The sequence below is a fragment of the Anser anser genome (genome assembly GCF_964211835.1).
Source record: "Anser anser genome assembly, chromosome: 2".
Classification (NCBI taxonomy): domain Eukaryota; kingdom Metazoa; phylum Chordata; class Aves; order Anseriformes; family Anatidae; genus Anser; species Anser anser.
The window spans coordinates 87,003,470-87,015,706 of NC_139721.1; the positions used below are offsets into that span (position 1 = coordinate 87,003,470).

Here is a 12,237-nt window from a genome sequence, read left to right on the forward strand (position 1 = left end):
ATTATACTCAGTAATTATCTTAGGAACTCGCTACAATATTTGTCTGGTTATGTCTTAAGTTGTTTTAGTCATAACTGAAAAAAATAACCAATTTCGTAAGGAATAAAGCTTTGGCATGACATTCTAGTATTTTAGTTAGCATTTTTGAGTAGGCCTTAGGACCTGCTATGCAAATCTTTTCCAAAGAAAAGATCAGTACACAACTTATTTCTTGGTAACTGTATGAAACGCTTCTTGTGTTATAAGCATTTTTTTTTAAGCACAACCTCTTGGTGATTTCAGAAGAAACGAGTGGGATTCCTACTGTATATTAATAAGTGATATTAAATATTTAAGTATTACGAGGATAATTTTCCATTTACAAATCTCCTTTAAAGAGGAGATGTAATCTCCACTGTAAAGTGGTTAGTCAAAGACCAGTGCATGGTGACAAATGTAGAGAGAATCTGGGCCTGGGAGATTCAGCCCAGTTGTGTGATCAGTTTTTCAGAGGTCTTCAAGCTGTATTTTCAAGTAATTAGCACCTAGCAGTAACTTTAGGATTTACATAAGTTCTCATTAAGGAACTAAATAAAGGCTATTTTCATTGTAAATTGGTTAGATATTTCTAAACAAGGAATTTGAACTAATATTGTGGAATGCAACATCTTGATTTGCAAGTCAAAGCTGTATTTTTATTTCCTAGTTCCATAGTCACATTGAGGAGAAAAAATCTTCATTGCAAAATACAGTTAAATTAGCAGGTATTTACATTGGTTAACTATGTGTTGCTTCTGGTTTGCATGACTGGCTTTACTCAAAATGCTTTCTGATACAAACATAGATGTAGATCTAATGACTTTCTTTCACTGACCCATTGCCACTCTGAAGTGTTGCCTGCTTTGAGTACTTCAGCTGGTTGAAATTTGAACTGGAAGTACATGGAAATCCATAGCTTTATCCACCTTCATACAGAAAAAAAATATCAAATCTAGAGCCAGTGTATTAATGTTATTTTTAAAAGGAGCTCTTTCACTTAGTATACTCAAAGTCCACTATGAAATAAATTGTATATTGTTTTCTGATATCATTAAAGGAATTTTGGTGAGTCCTGATAGTCTTTACTTTGTAACTAACTGATAACAAAAGTAAGAGATTGTTACTGGAGTGTTACAGCTTTATGATCCTCTGTAGAGCAGATTCTTACTTGTTTGTGCTTTTATTTTCTAAGTATTTAAATATTCCATTAAAAGATCATAGCTTATGGTTTATTGAGGTTTATTTATGAGTGATGTCAGCTGTGAATGTTCCTATTGGTCATTTTAATTTTATGAAAGAAAGGAAACAGCTGATGTGTACAAAGCTGAGTGTATTTCAGTTGAGCCTTAGTGACAGCCAGCAGGCACCTAGCTGAGCACTCAGCTGTTGATGTCATGCTGCTGTGATGCAATCTAGTAGCATATGTTGACACTTCTGTAATTTTATGCACTGTTTGTTCATTGTATAGTTTTACTCCATCAGGTAAACAAACCTAAATATAGAAAGAAATGCAGTCAACACATATGTAATGAAGTTATTCAGATGTTCAACATATACTACTGTAACTTGCCATGGTTTGTGATGTTTCCTATCTCTGCTTGAGTGTATGTCAGAAATAAAGCTCTTCCGGATTACAGCGAACTGGTTCATACTGTACAGCCACAGAAACACATTTCAAGTTGCACCTTGCCTTCATTTTTGAAGAGTGAGAAACATTTTATATCCCAAGATGATTTACTAGTTGAAGTTTGGAAAGGATTCAGTTTGTTGCCTTTTAAGCAGTTATCTGGTTTGCTAGTATATTGTTACCTAACCTGTAAAACATGTACTGGTTTATATCTTCTCAGAAATGTGATGATGCGTTCATATGTTTAAAACTTGTTGCAAAGAATAATTTTTCGGTTTTATTTCACGTGTACTTGAACTGCTAGGTGTTTTTACATTTTTATTTCATCCTGTATTAAAAAGATATCTCCTACATTTTAAAGTAAGATCTGAATTTTTTCTTTTGAGGCCACCTTGTGCAAAATTATAGTCATATGTCCAACATTGAGAATCATCTCTGTTAACCACTGTATGTTTGTGACTTTTGCTTCTGAAGCTCATTTTTGGTATGCCTTAATTTGTATTTTTTTAATATAGTTTTTATTCTTCTCATTGCCTAATTATCTTACATATTGTCAGCAAGGTCTTCTACTAATTATGATTTACCCTGTAAAGCATGTAGCTTTTCTCAGCCCCATTGATCGCCAGTGCTGAAAATAGTCTAGTCTGTGTATATTTTCCACATAAATAAAGCATGTCTTTTTCTGGCAAATACCATATGGAAAGGTGTTGGCATTACATGTCATTCGTCATCTGTTCTTACCACAAAATGGTGTCTGAGATGCAGTGTTTCTGTAGATACATGAGGACAGAAAATAAGTACATAACTTGCACTGCTGTGATAACTCAGAGTGTCCACTTGTACAAGAATGCCTGTAAGTGATAACCTAAGCAAGTTGTCTTTTTTTAATTTTTTTTCTTTTTTTTTTTCCCCTGAGAGGGAAAGGGAAAACAAGTCAGCTTTGAAGTGGCTTTGTAATAAAACTGTAAGAACATAAAGCTATTATTGTAGATTCACATGCTTAAAAATGTTAGTCATGGAAATATATGGAATTTTCTTGTCCATCCTGACTAGTAAAACTAGTTGAAAATGAGTATGTTCATGATCAGAAAAGTCAGAAATGTGCAGATTTTATGCAGTTCAACAGTCTAGAATTTGCATGGAATCTTAAAGCAACTTCTGAACCTATTGGCTGTTTTTGTTTGGTACAGTAATAAGAGGTAGTATTAAATTATGTCAACAACTGCATGGAATTTCATATGTGGAAATGTTAATTTATAGACTTATTTACACTAAAAAGAATGTTTAGTCACAAAAAATGTTAGATATATCCAGCTACAATTCTGGCCATCTTCACTGCTTGCCCACTTTATTTGACATACTGTCTTTGTTATATCACTTACCCTTTCTGACTGAACTGTAAATCAGACTTTATATTCACCTGATAAAAATGCAATCTATGTCTTCTAGAGAGGTAGGGGAAGAGCTACAAGGGTGAGTTTGAGCTGGTAGAATGTAGAGGAGAATTCATAAGTCAGGCTGTCAGCTAGTCAGGTTTCTTGAGACTGTAGGTTGTATTTTTCCTTAGGAAAGTTTCTCTTCTGAAGAGTCAGGCTGATTAGAATGATTGTTCTTTTCCTTTTAGGCTGGGGTAGTGTTCATCAGTCTCACTGCAAGTGCTCCATAATGTTTAACAGGCGAATTATACTAAAGGCATGAGCTAATTAATTAAGTATTGTGCAGATGTACACTTCTAAAACCTTATCTGTGAGGCTTGAAAGACTTCTGACATGTACCAACAAAGCTCAGAGAAATGTTACCTGGATTCTGGTAAAACTGAAGAAACTTTGTTTTTCCTCTTTCTCTTACTGTATTGCATATTCATAAACATTGACTCATTATTACTTGGAAGCATGTAGAGGTGTAGTAGGGATAGAAGAAATCTCAAATACAGTGTGAAAAATTGCATTCATACACTCTTGCATCTGCACTCTCACAGACAGTCAACTGACCCAGAAAAAATGAACTTTTTGTTGTCTTTTGCTTTATGGCCTTTATTATTCTTTCATATATTATTGGCATTATGATACCACCTACAGGCCATAGTAAGGGTAATGCATGAGGCTGGGTATTGCACTGATAGAATTTTTTGTTAAAGTTTTTGTTGGAATTGCTTTGTGTCATGGTTCATTATAGTCTAATGTTACTGCATTTGCTATTTAAATATAATTACTTGTGTGTTGCTGTGTGTGTGGCTGCCTAGAAATAGAATTATCGTAGATTTGTAGAGTGGTTTGTGTCGAAGGGACCTCTAAAGTTCAGCAGTGCTGAGGTTAAAACTGACAGAGGTGCTTTTCCTAATGTAACCCAGGATGCTACTGGCCATCTAAAGAGAATCCAAATAATGTCTTCCAAGGACTCTGTCAGTACCTTTGAGCTGTGCTTTCACGTTTCAATGATGGGGATGTGAAGTTACAGGTTTCTATCCTTCCTTTTCCAGTAGGCCTACTTGGGAAGTTATAAGGTTAGAAATGTCTGCACGCATATGTTACCATGTTTTCAAAATCAGGAGAAATCAATATTTAGGATTTTAAACTCATTCAGTTGGTTAAGTTTTTCATGCTGTGGAGTCCATCACTCAGTAAATATTCTTTCATGGAGTTACTAAAAAGATATTTTTATAAAGTTTGTGAAAGACACAGCTCATAATGACTTCATAAAAAAAAATGCTAGCTGAATTTTGAAGTCTGAGTAAGTTTACAGCAAATTTGGCCTCACACCCTCTTAGTATTAAAATTACTGAATTATGGTAAAATTACTGAAATATGACTTATGGTGTCACTATTCATAAACAGTAGTGCTAATAAGATTTTTGAAAACTTGAAACTTTGTAAAATGAATTATGCCTTGCATGGAATTTCTTGATGCTTTCATTTTTGTGTGCTACATTGACTCATTTATTAGCTTTTATTTTGCAATGAAGATAAAATGCAATCTAAAAAAATAATTTGGGTCTTGTGGATGCTTTCATTTTGTTTTGATATTATTGTCATAATTCCAGCACATAGTTCTAAAAATTTAAAATTCTAATTCTCTTGAGTTTAAAATTAAAATTTGAGTGAGACCAAATCACTGGCAAGGTTGTGTGAACAGCAAATGATTGCTGATAGAATCAGGACTAACAGAAAATAAAATGTGTTTGTCAGTATGATACTTAAGGATTACATCTTTATCATGGTGGTAAAGGAGAGATTTACACCCGAGAATTAATGTTTATGGAGCAATTGTGAATGTGAGGTATGGCATGAGAGAAAGTTTGGAGATTTGTTTCGAAATTTATCAACTAGATAGCGGAGGCTGGCTTTAGATAGATACTAAGATGGAAGTTGAATGTAATGCTGCTCAATGGAAGAGAAAAAGTAGAGAAGAGTGAAATTGTAAGTGAAGAGAATGGAAGAGGGAGAATTCGGCTTTCTTTCTGTGGTCTAGCAAGGGCTGGGAGCATGAGGAAAATTGTCCTTCTAGAGAGATGGTAACTTCAGGGAAGAAACTGCAGATCTTTGTAATACTCAGAGAAATGGCTGAGATGATGGTGCAAAGTTAATTGTTTGGGTTTTTATTAATTAATAGAAAATGTTTCATTGTTTTATTGCCTCTGGTCATGGATTGTGCATGTAATAATTGAGGGACAAGCTTGAAGGGTCAGTGAATTATGAAAAAATACTGAGTTTGTATTGAATGATATGCTTTGGGCTATGTTACTGTATAGTACTGCATTACTACTGGGGATGAGACAGTGGAGTACATTGTAATGAAAATGCTTAATTTATACCTTTTCAAAGTCACTTTTCTCCATTCTCTCCATCCATTATGCTTGGGAAAAGAGATTTGTGTTGTGTCCAGTCTGGGAAGGAAGTGATTTTTCAGAAGATCTTTCACATTAAATATCCTTTGTTGTTGTTTTTTTTGCCTTTTTTTTTTTTTTTATTCCACACAGACTGGAGTTTTTTTCTCATCTGAAAAGCTCATGATCACGACAAATACAGTTGCAGGAAAAAATATGAAGGAAGATTCTCTAGCAGATGAGGTTTCCAAATTATATCAGTTTTCAGGGGTGGAAAATTAAAAAGTAAACTAGAAATCATTTAGAGTGTGAGGGGTATCCTCTTTATTCAGTGAACTCTGCATTAGTAGCTATTTCTGCAAGTTTTTTAGATATGTCCCTGTCATGCTGACAGTTTATTAAAAAGAACAGTATCTCACTGAGAGCAGACAAACTATGACTGAATTGGCATTTGCAAAAGAAGTCTCCTTTCCAAGTACTAATTAAACCTAGAATTCCTGACAAGTTGTGCTAACTGAACTCCTACAGAATCTGGGGATCCAACAAACCTTTAGTTTGTTTTATTTTAAAGGCTAGGCATATCAAAACACCTTTTATAAAGTTATTTTATTTGAAGATACTGCTTTCCTTTTTCCATATCTCTTAAAAAATGAGATAAGCAGTGACTACTGACTAAAGAAGTTTGGGAAAAGGCTGTATTGTGGTTATGAACCTGAGTTGTTAGTCTATGACTGATGAACCTATATAGAACTAGTTGCTTTTCTTTTTTCTTTTTTTACTCTATGAATGCTAATTTATCTCAGACATACTATTGCACATCATTATGTACATTTGAATTATGAGGAGTAAGTTACATACTTCAAATACTGTAGTTCTTCACAAATTTTAAATTATTGCATTCTAATGATGTTTGCTCTGTTTATATATTTATAAAGGGTGCTGTCAATAATATGATGCCATGTACATATAATTTGTTTCTATACATTACTGCCAAGAAACAGGAAAATGGCAATCCCTTTACACTGTGATCTTACATTTGTCCTGGCAATTAAAGAACAACAAAGTTTGTTATTTTTATAGATATGCTAATATTATACATGCACACTGTATGTATATATATATATGTTAGTGTTGAATTTTGTGTGATTCCCCTCTATTAAAGGAGACACCGGAGACACTATTAAAGGAGACAATCAGTCAAATAGTCTGGAATGGAGAAACTTCTAACATCTCAGGCATAATTATCACTTGAAGTAGCATGTACTGTTTGCTCAATTAGCTGTATAAAATTTATGGGGTGTGTATTGCCTAATAAAGAAAGTAATTTAGATAATAACAGCTGTTTAACTCTTTTTGCAGTAGCTGAAATACAATTTCATATAGCATTTCTTCTACCAGTGGAACTTGCAGGATTGTACAACTTCTTGGCACGGACTTGAATATATATTTTCTGGATGTCCCAGTTCCAAATGTTGTTTATTAGAAGCAGTTTGTGCATAGCAAAGATCATGATCAGGTCTTAATTACTGGATAGGTAACAGACTGTTTTAAGTACTAGTCATTCTCAATCTTCATTGAGTTTGGCCTTGTTTAGGATACTCTGATCACTTTGCACATATAACCATCAGGTAGTATTTACTGTAGACAGGAGGGGTGTTCTATTAGTAAAGGGAATGAATCCAACAAACCTGACCTCAGTTCTGATTCAGCCAATGTGATTATGGATACCTTACTCACAGTATGCATCATTCTGCCATAAAAACCTTGTATCAGTGTTTGGGTGATACCTGAGCTGAGATAAATTATAATGGCCTTTATTTTCAGCTTCTTTAAGGAGAGGACAACACACCTGAACTAGCTCTCGTGTTAGCAGTGGTTTTGTTTCTTGTAACCTTTGTATTTTACTTGTTAATAATTATTTCCATATGCCAATATAAAGTTATTTTAATTGCAGTGCAGGTTGTATCTTTTGCATCTTCCTAGTGTCATTGTATGTATATTTCTAGTCTCATTTTAGACAGAGTTGATGCATCTTAAGGTTGAATTTGGACACACTGACATTTAGAATAAACAGATATAAAAGTCTTGACACATTCTTCACAGTGGAAATTCTGAGTATTGAATGATTTCATGTTTTTCTTCAGAAATCTAACTTTGTGTACATGTTTTAATAGACATTGTTTCTGTAAGTTCCAAAATAGAAAAAGGCGTCTCACTTATAAATGCTTCCTTTACAGGTTGCCACCAGGAGGATACTTTTACCATTTTTTTAGATATAATATTCTAAAGTTTAGTTATGTGTTTAATATTCATACATGATGTATACCATATTCTGGGTTCTGTCCAGCTAAGATAAATTTTAGACAGTAAAGACGGTCTGGGATGTCTATTTAAATATCTCTGACATTAGTACACTGCTGCAGCATGTAAAGGAAAAGGAGCTCAATCTAATAATAGATACTGTCTGTGTATGTATGTATATGTGTTATTCTGCACTCCTCCACTGCTAACAACTTTTTAAACCATTGGCCAGTTCTTGCCAATTTCCACAGATGGTTAGAAGTCTCAAAGATGTAAAGTTTTCTTTAAATTTTACAAAAATAAGTACTGTTTCTAGGGGGAAAGACTGCTGTGTGATAACACCTTCTACTAACTATCCCACAATCAGGAAACTACTTGAGTTATTTTCACTTTGTTTTTATGATAAAGCTGTACATTTCTGAGCTTACAGTGTTATGACGTGAGTTTCTTTCTAGGGCTGTTGAGAAAGAAGGTGCTAATTGTATCACAAGTAATATCAGAGACAGTCTTCAAAGTTAAAATGGTTTGCAAAGGATATGACTTCTAACTGATGCATTTTTTGTCATATTTAATGTAAATATATGATGGGGTAAAATTTGGTATACTAGATGATTCGTTTTTTGCAAACCTTCTAATACACCAGTGGAAAAAATTGTGCTAGGAAATTATTTTCTGACTCATTCCTGGACTATATGCTATTTAATGCTATACCAGTGTGCATCAACAAAATAGTGAAGCTATTTCTGAATTGTTAGTACATCTGAAAGCAGATTTTGTTATTTGCTTTTTGGTCTTATTTGAAACTTTTGGGGGATTATTATGATTATTTTGTTCTGTTACAGTATGCATGCATATGAGAAATAGCTGATATGTAGCAACTTTTAAAATGTAATTTGCAAAGCAGAATTAGAATATATTATCAAGAAACCGAAGTAAAATCCTGTTCTGCAGGAAATACTGATAATTGGGAAATAATTCCTTATCCATATGTAGAACCTCACAATGTGAGAACACGGTAAGAACACGTTCTTTAACTGCAGAAAGAATCTCAGCATTTAACGGGAGTAGAATTGCTGTAATCTTTGCCTGACAGGTGAAGGGAGTGATAGTTGGGAATGTGGATGTAGGAGAAAGAAACTGTCAGAAGGATAAGAATTTGTGGACACTCAAGAATACTAGGATCTTATGGAAAATCATGTTCTCCTAACATGATTTTCATCACTTGGAATGCCAGTTTGCTCTCAAACCATTGCATTCTTTTTGGAGGTATTACTGAAACAATTTTAGTTTTTTTTCTTAGCTAAAAACAAAAGTTGATGTTTCCACAGCTGTTGTTCAATACAGTTATGTACAAATATTCCATCTTCACATAGCCAAGAGTCACTTCACGATGTCCCAATAACAGGCAAAACATAGAGCTCTCACCAGAATGCACTAATGAAAGACTTTGTCTCATAGTCTCTTACCGAAGACCAAATGAGTGCAACCTAAAGCTCAAAGGTAGTTTGGTTTAAGTATTAGTTTGTTCAGTGTGGGAATGATAGACTGTGTTTGAGTAGAAGGTGGAGGACTGTTCACACTAGGAAACTACAGTTCATGAGCTGACTACCAAGTAAAGAAAGACTCAGTTCTCAGAATCAAGCTCTGACAACAAACTCATTCTGGATACAGGATGAAAAATAAACTAGTGTGATAGATTTTGTGTGTGTGTACAGGGAATGGATTTATGTATTTGTTAAGGTCTGAACACAAGTATTGGTGAAAATCAAAGAGCTGGAATTTTGTCTTTTTTAGGATATCAGTTTAGGATTTTTTCAGTGAATAAATACTGACAAAACTGTAATCTGAATTTGTTCTTATAGATAGGAATATTGGTTTTTGAAAAACTTTGAAGTTTTCAAATGACAATTTCAAGCAATCTCTTGCTACTTGTTTTTTAAAAACAGTATTTTAAGGTCTAAGATCAAAAGAACAAACAAACAAACAAACAACAACAACAAAAACCAAACCACCACTTTCCACAACTCACATCATGCCATTTCATTTATGTGACCTACACAATATTAATGCTGTTTTCTTTCTGTCTTCCTCATTAGTGGCCGAGTTTAGAAGTTCGCTGTTTAGAGGAAACTATGGTGAAAATTTAAGTTTTTCATTGAATAACCCATTGGTGGGGATTCTAATGCAACTACTTTGAATAAGCCGGTATTTGGAGTAAGGACAAAGGAGAAAGTGATGCATGTTCTGTATTTAAGTATGTATAAATTTATCCATTTTGGATTTCACTATACTTGACAACAGTTACTTCTTTCTTTGTTCATAAGTGGTCTATTTTTTCAAGGGAACAGAACCCTGTGAATAAAAAAAGAAATGTCCTTGTGACTGTATATTTTACTTCTGCGTTTTGGAAGTTGTTAATGGAGTACCTCCAACTAGACCTCTGCAAAAAGATATCACATCAGTTTTCAGTTTTAATGGAAAAGGAACAGTTGTCTGCTTTCTTTTCTAACCCTGAACTGTATGTGTTAGTTTACTTAAAACAACAACAGAAACGGGGGGAAAAAAAGGAAAGAAAAAAAGTCCCTGTAAATCATCTGGTAAAACATTTTAGCATTAGAGAATATTGCTTCAACAGCTGTTGTTGGATAACCCAGTCTAACCAAACATGTCAACCTTGGTTATTCAGGAGGTCTAAATAAATAAATATTTTTTAAAAAAAGATTATTTTTACAGTAAATGCATAAAAGGTTCCTTTGACTGATCAGCTGCACTCTATCATCAACGTAAAGCAAAAAATGAATGAAAGGATAATGAACTGTGTATTTCATCAAGGAGTAATAGTGTTGATTCCAATACCTTGTATAGCTGATGAACTGATGAGCTGATTTTTCTTCATTCCCTCAGGAGTGCAGAATAAGCTTCTTTGCAGGCACCCTACTAAATGTATTGCTTGTAAGTATTTGAGTATTACGGTGTTTCTTAATGTGCAAAATGACAATGAATTATGTAGCTCAACAGTAAAATATTTTGTTGCCAGACTTCTGAGAGTAAAGCTACTGCTTTATAAATAGATGGATGTGTCTTGAGCAAACAGAGACAAAAAGTAGTGTACTTTGTGGGATTTAATTTGACCTGCTGTGTTCCATATACTGTCTAAAACTGGGTACTTATACAAACTAAAATTTACAAACTTTATTTTGTAAAAATAAACTCTCAGATTATAAAATGGGTTTCAAGTGTATTGAAATGTTTAAGGCCTTTTTTTCAGCCTGCATTTTGGAAATGCTATTTGCCATCATTTAAAGAATACATATTTCTTAATATTCTCTTTAAATGAAATACATGAAGATAGCTATGTATGTTCTTTGCTCCCCTACTATATGTTAATAAAAATCTTCTATTTATGATTTATTAAAGTAGTTTCTAGCTGTAATGGAAAGTTAATGCCACATGAAAATATCTTGCTTCCTACTTTTGTGAAATATACTCTTCTCAAAAGTATTTAGTAAAAAATGTATTTAGAAAAAAAAAACACAACTAAGGTCTTGAGAACATGAGTGTTTATCAACTACATAACACATTTTAGAAAAGGCACTATATGTTTTTAGAGATGTATTTACTTAGGAAACCATTGGTTTCATTTCTGTTAAATTCATTTGGACTTCTCCATGATTGTTTTCCAAATTTTGCACAGGTAGAACACAGGTATCAGCTGGTATGCTATCATGGCATCTTGTCTCTTCTGATCTCTGACACCATTTTGTGACTTGGATAGCACTGAGAACATGTAGTAGTGTAAAAACAGTATTTTATAGTGACTTCTGTATCTGACAGGGGAAGTATGTTTCACCACTGGTATGTCAAGGACGACATATATGTTATGATGAAGTGTTGTGGTTTAACCCGGCCGGCAGCTAAACACCACACAGCCGTTCGCTCACCCTCCCCCCTCCCTCTCTGGAGTAGGGGAGAGAAATGGGAAAGTGAAGCCTGTGAGTTGAGACAAAGACAGTTTATTAAGACAGGAATATAATAATAACAATAATAATAATAGTGCTAATGATAATAGTATTAATAATAATAATGTGTAAAAAACAAGTGATGCACAATGCAATTGCTCACCACCCGCTGACCGACGCCCAGCCTATCCCCGAGCAGCCGGCCCCCCACCCCGGCCAGCCACCCCTATATATTGTTTAGCATGACGTCAGATGGTATGGAATACCCCTTTGGCCAGTTTGGGTCAGCTGTCCTGGGTCTGTCCCCTCCCAGCTCCTGCTGCACCCCCAGCCTGCCCGCTGGCAGGACAGAGCGAGAAGCTGAAAAGTCCTTGGCTTGGTGTAAGCACTGCTCTGCAACAATTAAAACATGAGCATGTTATCAGTGCTCTTCTCATCCTAATCCAAAACATAGCACCCTACCAGCTACTATGAGGAAAATTAACTCTGTCCTAACTAGAACCAGGACA

General features: G+C 34.4%; 1 protein-coding gene across 24 annotated transcripts in view; it reads left to right on the forward strand.

The window, feature by feature from the left end:
* CDH18 (cadherin 18) overlaps window positions 1-12,237 on the forward strand; it is a 543,479-nt gene that overhangs the window by 300,456 nt on the left and 230,786 nt on the right. For 3 of the 24 annotated variants that reach the window (XM_083824911.1, XM_083824906.1, XM_083824901.1), the window contains exons 4-5: window positions 9,866-10,023; window positions 10,674-10,721. The exons of the other annotated variants lie outside the window; for them this stretch is intronic. The gene's annotated coding sequence lies outside the window, so the exon portion shown is untranslated. The remainder of the gene's footprint in view (window positions 1-9,865; window positions 10,024-10,673; window positions 10,722-12,237) is intronic. 24 annotated transcript variants of the gene reach the window in all.